This window comes from Ascaphus truei, chromosome 2 (genome assembly GCF_040206685.1).
Source record: "Ascaphus truei isolate aAscTru1 chromosome 2, aAscTru1.hap1, whole genome shotgun sequence".
Taxonomy (NCBI): domain Eukaryota; kingdom Metazoa; phylum Chordata; class Amphibia; order Anura; family Ascaphidae; genus Ascaphus; species Ascaphus truei.
The window spans coordinates 183920655-183937659 of record NC_134484.1 but is presented as its reverse complement, the minus strand read 5'-3'; the positions used below and the strand labels follow the sequence as shown (position 1 = coordinate 183937659).

The window sequence follows — 17005 nt, the reverse complement described above, 5'->3', positions numbered from 1 at the left end:
GGCACACAGGGAAAGCACCCGAAAGGCCAGGGAAAGCACCCACTTTCCCTGAGCCTCAGCGCACCTCAGCGCGCCTCAGCACGCCAGCGGGAAGCTTGGCCGAGGCCTTACAGAGCACACGCCTAACAGAGGCCTTTTACCCACTGCCCCCGCAGTGAGGCGTCGCCCCCACGCACCACATGATTCCATGCAAATCAATTACTACACTCAGCTGGGCTTTAACACCTCCCCCCTATCAGGGAGGACTCCTTGCAGTCAACCAGGCCTGCCCCCTCTTCCCATTAACCTGCCCAGCTTTATTATGCCTGTGCTTCCCATCACTCGTCGCTCGACATAGTTCTCCATGGAAGCATTTAACTACTCTCTCAGTGACTCCTAAGGTATCGACGCGGCTTGGACGACTAAACCCTCTAGCTCTCGACTTTGGCTCTACCTGGACTTCGTGACTTCTCCAATCCCTGACCCTGGCAACGGCAATAACTATCCTTCCTCTACTACCGGTACCGGCAAATATTGTCTTCTTTACTATACCTGGCCTGGCAACACTAACACCACATTCCGGACGCGCTCCCTTTGCTGCGGGTGCGTGTATCCCTACGTCCCACCTCAGCACAGGGGACGGGTCTGGTCTGTGGGCAGCACCGGCGTAACAGTATCTAGGGTAACTTTGGAATGGGTAAGCAGTTATGGCCGCCGTGCAGGACCAGTATAACCATTAGGCCAATTAGGTGGACAGCTAGGGTGGTAGAATTTGGGGGGCTGCACATTTTCTCTTAGTTTGCCTTGTACAGTATAAATCGGACGGAGCCCAGCAGGGAGATAGCAGGGAGGTTGCTAGGGGGCTGGGAAGTTTCTTCCATCCTTTTTAATTGCTGCTGGGTAATGCAGCCAATCAGGAGGAGGAGTCAGGATCCTGTGGGTGGGGCAAGCAGACAAGGCAGCAGCATGAGCAGGAGAGAAGTGAGGCTCTGTGTCTGTCCTGTTGTGTGTGTGTGTATTTGTTCTATCCTGTGTGTATTTGTTCTGTCCTGCCGTATGTGTGTGTCGTGTATTTTTTGTGGCTGTCCTGTGGGGGTGAGGGAGGGAGAGTGAGAGAATGAGAGAGAATGACAGTGAGGGAAAGAGAGACAGGGAGGGGGGAGAATGACAGGGAGGGGGGAGACAATGACAAGGGGGCGTGAATGACAGGGAGGGGAGGGGGAGAGAGAATGGATGAGAGGGACGGTAGGAATGAGAGGGGGGGAAAGAATGAGAGGGGGGGAGAGAATGAGAGGTAGGGGGAGAGAGAATGAGAATGAGAGGGAGGGGGAGAGAATGAGAGGGAGGGGAGAACAAGAGGGAGGAGGAAGAGAATGAGAGGGAGGGGGAGACAATGAGAGAAGAGGGGAGAGAATGAGAGTGGGAGAGGAGAGAGATAAAATGGGGGGTATGAGGGAAAGGGGGGGGGGAATGTGTGAATGTTATAAAGAAAACTATTAGGTATAACTAAAAGTTTGCCTAAGGTGCCATATACCCTTGCTCCAGCCCTGCCTCCCTAGTCCCATCTCAAATCATAGAGGAAGGCGATCTTATCCAATCAGGGCATCCATTCCGGAGCAAGGTGGGCAGCTGAAGCGGGCCAATCAGAAGATTGGTATGGCTGCAACCAAAAAATCGACCAGGGGGAGTATCAGAGAACAAGCGGGAGACTCAAGTAAGGCCAATCCAAGTAAGGCCTATAAAGCCCCTTTTCCACTGCATCCAGCCTGTTGAGGACTCCAGGCGCTCCATGGACATTGGTGCCATGCTTTCGGAGAGGAACAAAGCTCCAGTTTCAGTCCATTGCTGCTCCAAGCAGGCGGCTGACCTCCCCCACGTTCCCCACAATGGGCACATAATAAACATGGTGAAAAATACAACATAACACAGGTGAAACATGAGGCTTACAATAGGCCCACCTCATCCAGGCATATAATGTCTGATACAGCCTCAGTGATTATAGCTCTTTGGCAGAGCAAGTCCTGCTTAACCCCTGCATACCCATAACCTCTTGGACAGAGCTGCACCGCTGCTTTCACATCTTGTCTGTAACAAGCTGTACGAATAGATGGACAAAACCTCTGGTTACTAACATTAACCCCCTTTTTTCGGAGTAAACACTGATAAAATGAGCAGCAGGACAGGCTTCACCTCTATTTTGGAAGCCCTCCTGCCCTTTTCCTCACAGTCCCATAGAACCATTTATTGGGTATTCATACGACAAGATGAGCATGTTTTCAGGATAACAAGAATCTCCTTCTTCAGGTTAAAACACAGCAGATACACACAAATATATATAGGCATCTTCCTATCTTAGTTCTTTTGATTTTTGTGCGACATGCAAATTAGATGAAGTCATTGTCCAGTCCATCATAATGACATCACTACCATAATATATACACCCATATTCATTTTATAGGTGTAAAAAAAAAACCCCTAGTTGGAGTCGAGTACAGTACAGCATGTTATAATATACATCAATCATAAATAACAATAGTGTAATAACAGTAGTAAAATAAACAAACATAAGAAAAATAAAGTAAAACATATGGATCATAGGAGCAGACTAGGTATAGCCTACAGACAAGAAACTCAACTGGAACAATGTAATCACATTTCAAAAGCCAATGTTACATACTGTAATATTTTATTTTCCCAAGGGGATAGTAAATCTATTTTACAAGGAATAAAAGGAGAAAAAAACAAGGGCTATTCTCCTAATTGGACAAATACCTAAAAAGTGTTAAGAGGACTATAATTTAATAACTTCAGCAAGCAATATATTATTATCATTTATAAAGCGCCAACATATTCCGTAGCGCAGTACAACAGGGTTGGAGGACAAAACAATAAAATAATAAATAGTAACATATATTGTTACATTAGGCGAAGGAGGTCCCTGCCCCAAGGATCTTACATTCTATAAGGAAGGGTAAGTGGAAACATAGATGCAAACAAAATGTGGCAAAAACATAGTAGAATCAATACCATCATCTCTGTCCTCCATGCCAGGCTATAGCGATTTCACAAAAGAGCAGCCACATTTTCAAAAGAATAATAAAGGGCATAAAAAATTGTATAAACAGATGAAAATATTTTGTATCAATCATAGGCTTATTATACAGTAGGTCTAGTCTCTGCCTCCCTACGAAGTTGTCTAATCTTACTTAACATAGTCAGGATATTCTAGATCTCTTAATTAACATTATCTCATAGTGTTACAAGTTACCCAGATACACAAATTGCAGTTAGAACTTTCCCATTCTACAACTCAAATTCCCTTCGAAGGTGCCTTATTCTTTGTGTATATATGATAGTGACCACTGACAGATTGGACAATGACATCATCTAAATTGTATATAGCATGAAAATCAATGGAACTAAAGTAGGAAAACGCCTATATATATTTTTGTATATATACTATTTGTACCTCGAAACGTGCTCACCTCGCCTTATGTATACCCAATAAATGGTCCTATGGGACCTCTTGATTAGATGTGAGCATCTATCTTCATCCCCTCTTACCTGGAGATTGACCCAGTGGCAGTTTATGTTGGGATCCTGTCACACAGAGCAGACAGCACCATCCAGTTATCTATATTAACACTCAATCTATAAAGGAAGCGCAGGACAAGTATAAAGAATGCAGGCCCATTTTCTTATTTGCTTTGGTGAGTGCTCTAATGTTTTGCTGGTTGTACAAATTATCATGTTGTATTGAATGTCTTTATTTATATAGCGCCAAAAGTGTACTCAGCGCTTCCCAAAGAATACAGTACAGGGAATTATAATAATACAATAAGCGCAGCTGAGGCCTAGACGGAATCAAATGCTTTTTCCTAATCTCCGAATGTCAGACAATATTCATTACTTATAGAATTAAAATCTTGGACAAATAGATGTGATCCATTGTGTTGTTGCCACTGCAAAATTAATCTTGTTCTCTAGGCAGGGCTATATCCAAGATATCTTGCAGCTTGATTACCGAGTGCCTTCTTAAAAACATTGTAAGTGATTGGAAGTAAACTGATTGGTCTGTAGTTCTTGAGGTCTTCTTTATCTCCTTTCTGATGGATAAAGATATCCATGGCATTGCTCTACTGTTCTGGAATTTTCCTATTTCTCAAGCAACACGAGAAAAGACATGCAAGGATTTTCTCTACTTCTTCTCTAGCTTCCTTCAACATTTCAGTAGCTATTCTATTCTTTTATCTTGTTTTTTGTTAGTGATTCCTCCAGTTTTTTCTGCGCTTTCAGCTATAATTTCAATATGTTTTTCATAATTATTTGTCAATGTTTCCCATTGCATTTTGAGCAAGCTAAAGCAGTTTTCAGGTCTTCCAGTTGCCATAACCACCTCTTTCTGCTGGCCACCAATCTTTCCACTAAGATTTTCTATAACAATTTTCTTTGTTGTTAAGTTCATTGATTTCATGGTAGAAGTCTTCCACTTCATCATTGTCTGTGTGGTATATATATATATATATATATATATATATATATATATATATATATATATATATATATATACATATATATATATATATACATATATATATATATATACATATATATATATATATATACACATATATATATATATACATATATATATATATATATATACACACATATATATATATATACATATATATATATATATATATATATATATATATATATATATAAATAAAACACACAAAAAGGTGTGTTGCTCAACACAAATATATGTGGTTAACTCAGGCCCTAAATAATACTGACTAATTAATTTGGTAAAAATAAATTGATCCAAAAACAAGTCAGTTTAAATATAAGATAAAGAGCCTAATGGTGCTAGGGGATAGATATAAATATCTAACACACAAAAAAGACAAAGACAATCCCCTTAATAGCACTCTAAATTACACCAACAAAAAATAAAAAGGAAAAATATAGCTCAAAAGAATCAAATGCTTTGCCGAGATTGAAAATGAACAGATTTTTATTTGTAAATACAGCAAGACACACTAACTTAAAAACATAGACATACTGAAGACAGCCAAAATAATATCTGTGAAAAGTGACTATATATCAAGGAATACTGTGTACCAAACAAAAAACTAAAGTGTATCTGAATAATAATAAATATGTATCTGTATATATACTAATTAATGATACTAAAGAAGTTTAATAAGACAAAGATTAAAGAAAATACATATATATATATATTACCCACTGGTATAGATGCCTGATTCTATGATGTAAAATACAAATCACAGCATTGGAATAAATATATAATCAAAAAACAACCAAGGGAAAAGAAAAAAAAAAAGGGGGGAGGGAGGCATACAGGAGAGATAAAAAAAATAAGTCTCACACCCTGAACAGTATTACCCAAAAAAAGGGGATTGAAACACTGACTACTGATGCAGCAAAGAATTAACACATAATAACTATGATAAACATATGAGCAAACAGAAGCAGAACATATAAGGCACACAATAGTGTGAATCACTGCAAGGACAAGTGATGCCAAAACAGCGGGGAGAGATAATACTCAGCTGTAGCTCAATAGCAGGAGGCATCAGTCCATGATAAGAAAGTCAGCAGTGTTGCATCGGTTGCTCAGAATAGAGTAGGGAAATCCATTTTGCTGCAGTAGTTCAGTGGTAAAGTCACAACAGGAAAAAATCACATGAAGGCTGTCTTCAGTTAACACTCAACTAGTTTCACCCGTCGGTGGGCTTCTTCCCGGGAACCATGTTAAAAATGGTTATTGAGGCAAAAAGTGACACTGTGTGCTCATTTGCATGTCATTTCCCAGAATCCCTTGCTGCAGTGGAAGTGCTGTATGCTGGGTGATAATGGGGAAAGGCGGGGTTGCAGACCTGCCTAAGACATGCAGATGAGCATACAGCTATATTTGTATGTATATATATATATATATATATATATATATATATATATATATATATATATATATATATATATATATATATATATATAATGTAGCCAGGTCCCCTCTGGCTCCCCGGTTCATTGCCTCCCTCTCCCTTACCTCGGCTGCTGCTGGGGCGAGTGTGTCACCGGGAGACAGGGTGCCTCCATCTTTATTGTGCTTGCGCAGAAGCAACACGGCGACCATCTTGAGGTTGGCGATGGGCTCGCGCATGCGCAGTCGCGATGCGGCGGCCATTACAGGGAATGAGAAGTGGCAAAAGAGGCTATCCATAGTCAGGGACATCCTCCAGTTCGCTCATACGCAGTTAGCAGCAGCATCGGCGGCCATTACAGATCGCGCACGCGGCCCCACTGTTAAAGAAGGCCATGGAGGACTACAGCCCCCAGAGTACTTAGGAGCAGACATGCCACCTGACGCAAGGGAGCCAATAGAGCTTGCAGCTTCTCCTGCTGGAGAGATACATTGTTGCACACAGACCATGCGAGTCAGTAGGAGCTGGGACACAGAGAGGGGAGGGTGTGTTTGTGCAGGGAGGAAAGTAACCCCCTGTACTAGGCAAGAAATCTTCCCCTTAGGCCCCAGCTAGGCCCTACTCACCCTCAGTTTGTGGCTGCTACAGGACACCCCCTAGGATAGGGACAGGGTCCTGTAGAGCAGCTTCAGTGAGGGTCACAGCCAGGAAGCGTGGAATTCCTGGCCTCTGCTGTGTTGGTGAATTATCCTCTGCAGTGTCAGAGGCAGAGACATTTCAAGGTGGATCACTCCAAGTGGGAGCCACCACACGCAGAGGCGGATCGCAACGTGGGATCATCCTTATGAAGCAAGGGATCTCAAGTCCAGAGCAACTGCGTGCCCAGGTGTGGACGCACCTGGCAGGTAACAGTCAAGTCACCAAGTGCACCAACCTCATCTCATCTTAGTGGGCAGCGCTGTCTCACACTGGGTGGGAGCGGGACTCTGGGGAGACTTGGGACTTTTGATATATGGTGTGTGTTACGGGCCCGTGAGGCCAGTGTTACAGGGTGACACTAAGGTTGCTGTTGATGTCATATTGTGATGTGATATGTTTGTGTTCTGTTGCATATACAGTAAACTGTTTATATACATGCTCCGGTGTATGTGCTTACTGTGTATGAGCTCCTGTGTCAGGGGGTCATTCTACCCTTAGAATCCTACACAGATGGAGGCGCTGTTTATGTAAGATCGTTCCAGAGGACACACCCCAGGCTCTCACTGGCAGAGGTTCAGGCCTCCTGTGAACCTGACAGGTAAAAGCACCACACACCTGGTAACATACAGTTATGTGAAAAAGAAAGTACACCCTCTTTGAATTCCATGGTTTTACATATCAGGACATAATAACAATCATTTGTTCCTTAGCAGGTCTTAAAATTAGGTAAATACAACCTCAGATGAACAACAACACGTGTCATGATTTATTTAACAAAAATATAGCCAAAATGGAGAAGCCATGTGTGAAAAACTAAATACACCTTAAGATTCAATAGCTTGTAGAACCATCTTTAGCAGTAATAACTTGAAGTAATCGTTTTCTGTATGAATTTATCAGTCTCTCACATCGTTGTGGAAGAATTTTGGCCCACTTTTCTTTACAACGTTGCTTCAGTTCATTGATGTTTGTGGGCATTTGTTTATGCACAGCTCTCCTAAGGTCCAGCATTTCAATCGGGTTGAGGTCTGGATTTTGATTGGGCCATTGCAACACCTTGATTCTTTTCTTTATAAGCCATTCTGTTGTAGATTTGCTGGTGTGCTTGGGATCATTGCATGATCCAATTTCGGCCAAGCTTTAGCTGTCGGACAGATGGCCTCACATTTGACGCTAGAATACTTTGGTATACAGAGTAGTTCATGGTCGACTCAGTAACTGCAAGGTTCCCAGGTCCTGTGGCTGCAAAACAAGCCCCAATCATCACCCCTCCACCACCGTGCGTGACAGTTGGTATGAGGTGTTTCTGCTGATATGCTGTGTTTGGTTTTCGCCAAACGTGATGCTGTGCATTATGGCCAAACATCTCCACTTTGGTCTCGTCTGTCCAAAGGACATTGTTCCAGAAGTCTTGTGGTTTGTTCAGATGCAACTTTGCAAACCTAAGCCGTGCTGCCATGTTCTTTTTAGAGAGAAGGGGCTTTCTCCTGGCAACCCTTCCAAACAAACCATACTTGTTCAGTCTTTTTCTAATTGTACTGTCATGAACTTTAACATTTAACATGCTAACTGAGGCCTATAGAGTCTGAGATGTAACTCTTGTGTTTTTTGCAATTTCTCTGAGCATTGCACGGTCTGACCTTGGGGTAAATTTGCTGGGACCTCCACTCCTGGGAAGATTGGCAATTGTCTTGAATGTTTTCCACTTTTGAATAATCTTTCTCACTGTAGAACGATGGACTTTAAATTGTTTGGAAATGGCCTTATAACCCTTCCCAGATTGATGGGCAGCAACAATTGCTTCTCTAAGATCATTGCTGATGTCTTTCCTCCTTGGCATTGTGTTAACACACACCTGAATGCTCCAGACCAGCAAACTGCTAAAACTTTGGCTTTTATAAAGGTGTGAAGGAAATGTATATATCTCTGGCGCCCAATACATATAAATATATGCAAAAGTAAAGGATATATACAACTAGGACTAGCAGGTAGTGCGAATCCAAAGATGTGCTCCAATCGGTGAGGAAATCGTTACATTAAATAAAAACAAACAGAATACATAGCGTAATAATGTAGGGTTAAAACAAAACAAACTTGGACATATAATGGTAGACAAAACTCAAAAGAGTAAAGATGCTGAGGTGAACAACAGGTCAGGTATTAGTGATGAGGTATTAGGTCAGCAGCGGAGTCAGCGGAACCACCTTTTTTTTTATAAAGGTGGTCACACTTGCTGATGATCAATTAATCAAGGGCATTTCATTAGCAGCACCTGTCTGCTACTTAGCATCTTAATTCCTATGGAAGCAGTAAGGGAGTACTTAGTTTTTCACACATAGCTTCTCCATTTTGGCTTTATTTCGGTTAAATAAATCATGACACGGTGTAATATGTCATGTGTTGTTGTTCATCTGAGGTTGTATTTACCTAATTTTAAGACCTGCTAAGGAACAGATGATTGTTATTATGTCATGATATGTAAAACCATAGAATTCAAGGAGGGTGTACTTTCTTTTTCACACAACTGTACATATACTGTAGATTCCCCTCACATGCACTCTATCTGCGATTGGGGGTGGGGAAACTGTGTTACATATATAAAAGAAAAAAGGAAGTGTATCTAATAAACTGCGGAGGACAGCCCAGTCTATATGCCCTGCTAATCTTCAAACACCATGTGAGTTTTGAGCAATATTCCGAGTGGTCCAATCAAGTTAACTATTACTATCAATTTGAAGAAAGCTTTTATAGAGGAAAGGAAGAAGCAGTTTAAACTCCCTGCACTTTTATGGAATCAGAGGACTGTGGGCTAAAGAGTGAAGAAGACACATTTATGAACTGAATAAATGCATTTTTTTTAAAGTTTTTAATCTAAGAAATACAGTTTTACAGACTTTTTTTTAAATTAAGTATTTTAGTGTAGTCATTGTTTAATTCTTGTATTTCACTCCTGTTTAGCAGGTTTGGCGGGCTGATGAGCATCAACATGCAGGAAACACATACAGTGATACTGTCAGGTAATGTACTTTAATTCATGCAACTACAGCAGGCCTGCACAACATACGGCCCCCTGGCCTCTCTGTGTGGTACGCGGACTCCGGCCGGGCGACAGTTAATTAATTAATTCATTAAATAAATAAATAATAATAATTTAAAAAAATGGCGGCGATTCCCCGCGGTCCCGGCGCGCATGCGCAGGGCCCGCTCGCCCCCCCCTGCTCCCTCCCCTCCCTGCTCCCAAAGTGGGACGGAGGGGGAAGTAACAGCCAGCTCCTCCTGCGGCCTGCTTCCCACCGTTTCCCTCCGCGGTCAGCTTCCCGCGTCCCCCCGAGCTCACCTCCCGTGGCCCCCCCACACGAGCTGACCTCCTGTGCCCCCCCCCCCCCTGACCTCCCCTCAAGCCCACCTCCCGTTCCGGGCAACTGCCGCAGGGATATCGGGGGCAGGAGGGGAAAGCGTCCGGCGGCAAGCTGCACCGAATCACTGTCACCCACCCAGTCACTGTCACCCACCCAGTCACTGTCACCCACCCAGTCACTGTCACCCACCCATTCACTGTCACCCACCCGAATCACTGTCACCCACCCAGTCACTGTCACCCACCCAGTCACTGTCTCCCAGTCACTGTCTCCCACCCACGCACTGCCATTCACCCACGCACCGCCATTCACCCACGCACCCACGCACCGCCATTCACCCACACACCGCCATTCACCCATGCACCGCCATTCACCCATGCACCGCCATTCACCCAACTGTCATTCACCCACCCACTCACCCACTCACCCACTCACTATCATTCACCCACTCACCCACCCAGGCAGGCAGTCACATGTCTTTTGTTGAAAATATAAAAAATAAACAGGTTGCATTGTAATTTTTTTTTCTGTATCACAATAAGAAAACAGTTAGGTAAAAGTTGCGCGCTAAAAGATATTTTTTTGTGGTAGGTGCGCTATGGGTTCGGGGGGGGGGGGCTGCTCCTTTCATTTGTCCCGGGCCCCATGATTTCTGTTGGTGGCCCTGTGTGTGATGTGAGGTGCAGGGGGGGGAGAGGGTAATGGGTGATGGGAGGCGCAGGGGGGTGATTTGAGGTGCAATGGGGGTGATTTGAGGTGCAAGGGGGGTGATTTATGGTGCAAGGGGGTGAGTGATTTGAGGTGCAAGGGGGAGAGTGATTTGAGGTGCAAGGGGGAGATTGATTTGAGGTGCAAGGGGGAGAGTGATTTGAGGGGCAAGGGTGAGAGTGATTTGAGGTGCAAGGGGGATAGTGATTTGAGGTGCAAGGGGGGTGAGTGATTTGAGGTGCAAGGGAGAGAGTGATTTGAGGTGCAAGGGAGAGAGGGATTTGAGGGGCAAGGGGGAGAGTGATTTGAGGTGCAAGGGGGAGAGTGATTTCAGGTGCAAGGGGGTTGAGTGATTTGAGGTGCAAGGGGGGAGAGTGATTTGAGGTGCAAGGGGGAGAATGATTTGAGGTGCAAGGGGGAGAGTGATTTGAGGTGCAAGGGGGAGAGTGATTTGAGGTGCAAGGGGGGTGAGTGATTTGAGGTGCAAGGGGGAGAGTGATTTGAGGTGCAAGGGGGAGAGTGATTTGAGGTGCAAGGGGGAGAGTGATTTGAGGTGCAAGGGGGAGAGTGATTTGAGGTGCAAGGGGGAGAGTGATTTGAGGTGCAAGGGGGAGAGTGATTTGAGGTGCAAGGGGGAGAGTGATTTGAGGTGCAAGGGGGAGAGTGATTTGAGGTGCAAGGGGGAGAGTTATTTGAGGTGCAAGGGGGGAGAGTGATTTGAGGTGCATGGGGGGAGTGTGATTTGAGGTGCAAGGGGAGAGTGATTTGAGGTGCAAGGGGGGAGAGTGATGTGAGGTGCAAGGGGGGAGAGTGATGTGAGGTGCAAGGGGGAGAGCGATGTGAGGTGCAAGGGGGAGAGGGATGTGAAGTGCAGGGGGTGTGTGATGTGTGTGCTGTGCACGGGGGTATTGTGTGTTTGATGTGGAGGGGGAGTATTTTGTGTGTGGATGAGGGGGAGAGATGGGGGTATGAGAGATAGATGGGGAGTACCGCAAAGGTTGATAGTGAGGAGTTCTGGGGGAGATATGAGGAGGATGATGATGAAGGGTGCTGGGGGAGATATGAGGATGATGATGAGGTGCTGGAGTAGAGATGATGATGGTGATGATGATGATTTTACCAGTGCGGCTCAAATTTTTTTTCCTTGGAGCAGTTCGGCCCTTCTCACTCTACGAGTTGTGCAGGCCTGAACTACAGTATGTTTCTTGATAATGTGGTGTATACAGCACAGGTAAAAATCCTATGTTGACGCACAACTCAGTTGGTATATGAATGAATTAAAATGTAACCTTTTGATAGTACTAATAAAATAAAGAGACTGTTCGTGATGTTTGCTTGTGCTATATTATATAAGTGATAGCCAGACAGCCAAAAACAGTGTGTAGCAAACATACATGCAAAAATATAGAAAGTTAAAAACCTAGGAGAGACTGGGTGGGTATATGTATATATTCCATTGCAGTAGAGAAAAAAGGAGGAATAGCCATCTTAATAAACAAATCTTTACCATAAGAAGTGATCTCCACTGGGGGGACACGGAGGGGAGGGTAGTACATTGCCTCGTCAGAATATCTAATGAGGAATTAAAATATATAATGTCAGGGGCCTAAATGAATATGACCAAAATTTTGTCCAAACTCTGACTGATACTATACTCGCTGTAAAAGACAGTAATTTGATAGTAGGAGGGTATTTTAATTGGGTAATGGCTCCATTTATGGATAAATTGCTTCAGATTCAAGAGAAATCAAGGTTAAGACAGGTGCAAAAAGGCGCACGGGTTTAAGGATATTTTGGGTCTGGAAGACTGCTGGAGAATGTTTAACCCTTTGGAAAGAGAATACACTTTTCCTCATACCCACATAATTAATTCTCCAGAATAGATTATATCTTTGCCAATAGTCAGGTAATGGGGAAGGTCACAGATACTAAAAAAGAAGATATAATTATCTCGGATCATGCCCCGGTATGGGTGGGGGTTAATATGGGACAACGAGCGCATGGAGATGGAATATGGAGATTTCCTTCTTACTTGTACAATAACGAAGAATTTAAAGCATTTCTTCTATATAATTGGCTTAATTTTAAGGAAACTAATGCGGCTCATTGCAATGAGGGAACATTATTCTGGGAGACTGGGAAGGCAGTTTTAAGAGGGAAAATAATTGTATATATAAAAAAGAGAAGGAAGGAGATTGATTTGGAGTTCTTTAAGGCGAGCAAAGAGTTAAATAACAGATTCCCTGTTTTTAAGTTAATTCCCACAACAGATAACAGAGAAAGTATATGGAAACATTTTATTATGCTTAGCATCAAAAGCTTCTCAAAAGCATTGAATGTTTGTAGATTTACTGCAAGGTTCTTTAAACGTTTCCTTTTCGTAGACAGCTTAAATATTTGTCATCATGTGCAGGGACAAGATCCTTATGCAGCATTAATTATAAATGTCGTCATATACAGCTCAACCCCGTTATAGCGCGATCCGCTATAACGCGGATCCGCATATAACGTGGTTTGAGCACACACTGCACACACTCACTGCACACTGCATACATTCACAGCACACTGCATACACTCACAGCACACTGCACACTGCACACACTCACAGCACACTGCATACATTCACAGCACACTACACACACTCACAGCACACTGCACACACTCACAGCACACTGCACACACTCACAGCACACTGCACACACTCACAGCACACTGCACACACTCACAGCACACTGCACACACTCACAGCACACTGCATACATTCACAGCACACTGCATACATTCACAGCACACTGCACACACTCACAGCACACTGCACACACTCACAGCACACTGCATACTTTCACAGCACACTGCACACACTCACAGCACACTGCACACACTCACAGCACACTGCACACACTCACAGCACACTGCACATACTCACAGCACACTGCACACTCACAGCACACTGCATACATTCACAGCACACTGCACACACTCACAGCACATTGCACACACTCACAGCACACTGCACACACTCACAGCACACTGCACACACTCACAGCACACTGCACACACTCACAGCACACTGCATACACACACACACTCACAGCACACTGCATACACTCACAGCACACTGCATACACTCACAGCACACTGCACACACACAGCACACTGCACACACACACACACAGTCTCACACAGTCAAATACACACACACACACACACAGAGGCACACTGTCTCTTTAAGGGAGCTTGCTCTCGCAAGACGGAAGCAGAAGCAGGAAGCAGAGACAGGGAGAAGAGCTGCCAGATGCCGGGTAAGTGCTGTGTGATGTTGCCGCTGCCCCACCGGGTCTGGGAACGCTGGGAGAGTTCTCAGCTTTCCCCCTCCGGTGGACACGGTACCACCACAAAAAAAAAATTGTAAAAAAAAATAAATACATTTCAGCGGTTATTTTTTTTCCGCGACCCCGTTTATAACGCGGTGGTCGCGGGTGGCCCCCGAGGACCGTGCTATAATGGGGTTAAGCTGTATTTAGATTGTATGTGATGTAATATGTATATTAACAGAGCAGGGTCTAAAAAATCAGCCTGTCATGTCCCAACATACACTGGCGACACACTTTATTCGAGCTCGGCTAGTCCCACGAATTTGGGTATACCCGGGTGTATTGAGGTTTGTGACTGTTTTCTGCCCGAGTATATTGGGTTATTTTCCAGGCAGGGATTGAAGCATTTTATTCCCGCTGGCTGCAATACTGCACAGTATATATATATATACTGCATTACAATTCATGAATTTATGACATCTGGTATACACGCGAAGCATTGCAGCCTATTAAATCCTAATCATTATCATTTAACAGATCAGCCGCCCGTCAGCCAGGCATGAACCCAGGCTGGGAAGGCAAACACAACGGGGCTTGTCAGAGGTGAGGAGCGGCGCATTCCAGGTATCTGCCAGGTACAAACTGGGCATTTGCTCGAATAAAGTGTGTCGGTGCAGTATTTACAGTGATTCTAGTTCCTAGGCTGAAAACATCCTTTGTTGAATTGAGGGACTCTGGGTGCCATCGTCAGTCACCAGGAGCCAGAATATGAGTATAGACAAAAGAACAAGGCACACAACACACACACAAACACCCTCATTGCTCAATTTTCATACCCTCTTGTTGCTGAGAACACTTCTAGTGTGTGTTCTCCTGATTTTTGTGACAGCCCTTGCTGCTCTTTGTATCCTGTGTGTATCCTGTGCTGCTGCGTGTATCCTGCATTGCCCCGTACATTGTGTGCTTTAGCAGACGCCTCCCAGAAGTGTATGAGTGGTCCGTGACGTCATCATCGGGCGCTCCACGAGGAGAAGCGGTGTGCGAGTGGCGTTTGGTTGTGCGGGCATTAACGGAGGCTGCTACACGCCAGTTTGAGCTTTGTGCTCCGGGACTTTCAACTAAGGACAGACCTGCTTACTACCCTGAGACGGAGTGTCTTGGATTCTACACGTGTAGAGGGACCATCTGTCGGGATAGATGACTGCTGGCCCATTGCTCCCCGAGATCGAGTAAAGAGTGCCGTTTCCAGCCGTCTACTGATGTGGTAAACCCACTAAACCACTGCTCATTTGTATTTACTTTGATGTACGCAGAACTAATTACCCTTTAGTAAAATTCACTTTTAAATTATACTTCACTATGTGCGTTGTGCACCTTGTTCTTTTGTCTTTTCTCTAGTTCCAGGGGTGTTGAGCCACCCCCAAGAAAGGCTGCAGACCCTTCATTAGTGATACCTTCATATTTAAGGTCCACAATATTGTTTTGATTCACTGTGCACTGTTCACTGTGTGTGTTTCACTAGTTAATAGCTGCGCACTATCACCTATTCCAGAATATGAGTATGCCTGACCTGCAAAGCGAACAACATAGTATCAGTAAGAAAAAAAGAAGTGCCAGCTCCATAGCATACTACTGTATGATACAATCCAAATTTAAGAACAAGAGAAGCCGCTAGGACATAGTTTCAGTGTACTGTACACTTAACTGCAAATTGCAATGCTAAAAAAAAAAAGTCAAGATAAGTATTTCTGGACTGTATGGAGTTAACATAGCTGTCAGGCTTTATTGTTATATAGACAAATAATGAGCCTACTATTTTTAGGAAAAGGTTAACATGACATCAATGAATTATTTATTTTCAAGAATGTTATGGGCAATGCATCATGCCTGACTGTCGAAAGCTTAGAGAGACATTTTGATAATTTGCCTCAGACACAACAATATTAAGCTATTTTGTAGAGCTCTTAAAAAGTGCATATACCCAGCGCAACAAGAAGGCAGGAGTAGCCATTTTTTTAAAGTCAAGCACGCCTTTCAAATTGATGTAGCCAGGCTCCCTCTGTGTGTGTTCCTCCTCCCTCTTCCCCACACTCACCTCCGGGGACAGTAGGGTAGCGCGACCGGTGGCGGGGGGCCGCGTTCAGGATGGCAAGCGGATCGCGGAGGCTCCGGTGGCCCGGCAAGCACAGGGCGCCGCCATGTTTGTTAGTGGCGCATGTGCAGTGCAATTGCGCGACGGGAGGCCTTGGAGATCGCACATGCGCAGTTCAAGCGCGCAAAACCCCACCAATCAGGAGTATGCTCTTGGCAGGGACTTCAAGTCCCATGAGCCTTAGGACACACCACCTGATGCCAGGGAACCAATAGGGTGTAAGGATTTCCCTAGGAAGGGGAAGGAGTAGGTTGCAGCGGAGCACGTTTGCTGAGTCAGGACCAGGAAGGGCTAGGGGTAGGAGGTGAGTGCAGGGGTCTGTGACCCACTGCATTAGGCCAGCAGCCCCCTAGGCCCCAGATAGGCCCTGAGACACCCTGTAGTTTGTTGTGCTTCAGGGACAGGCCCTAGGTTAGGCACTCTGCCACCCTTACTGTTATATACAGTGATAGTTAGGGACACAGCGGACGCTGCACTCCCAGAGAGACTATCTTCAGGGTGGGATCGCCCCTGACGGATGATCGCGCTGGTGAAGCCAGGACATCGCACAGGAGGTTGGCGGATCCTTTTTGAAGATATATAAGGGCCCAGGTGCCGTCGCACTGGGCAGGTATCGCTACACATGTGCACCAACTGAGTACTCACACATAGTGGCAGCGCTGACCATGGGACACGGGTTATACTGTGGACACGGTGTGGGGGTACACGGTGGTGGGAAGGGGATATGCACTCTCGGGTGGGAGTGACTGATGTTAGGAAATTAGAGAGTAATAAGTATATGTATATGTATATGTATATGTAGCCTGGAGCTCCCGCAGCTCCTTGAGACACCCCTCCCTTGGA

General features: G+C 44.6%; 1 long non-coding RNA gene across 4 annotated transcripts in view; it reads right to left on the bottom strand.

The window, feature by feature from the left end:
- LOC142487020 (uncharacterized) overlaps window positions 1-16295 on the bottom strand; it is a 73259-nt gene extending 56964 nt beyond the window's left edge. For 2 of the 4 annotated variants that reach the window (XR_012799115.1, XR_012799114.1), the window contains exon 1: window positions 16106-16276. This is a non-coding gene — a long non-coding RNA (uncharacterized LOC142487020). Of the gene's footprint in view, window positions 1-16105 lie in introns of all 4 variants that reach the window. The other 2 variants (XR_012799113.1, XR_012799112.1) reach the window with 2 other exon arrangements.
- Between the last annotated feature and the right edge of the window lie 710 nt (window positions 16296-17005).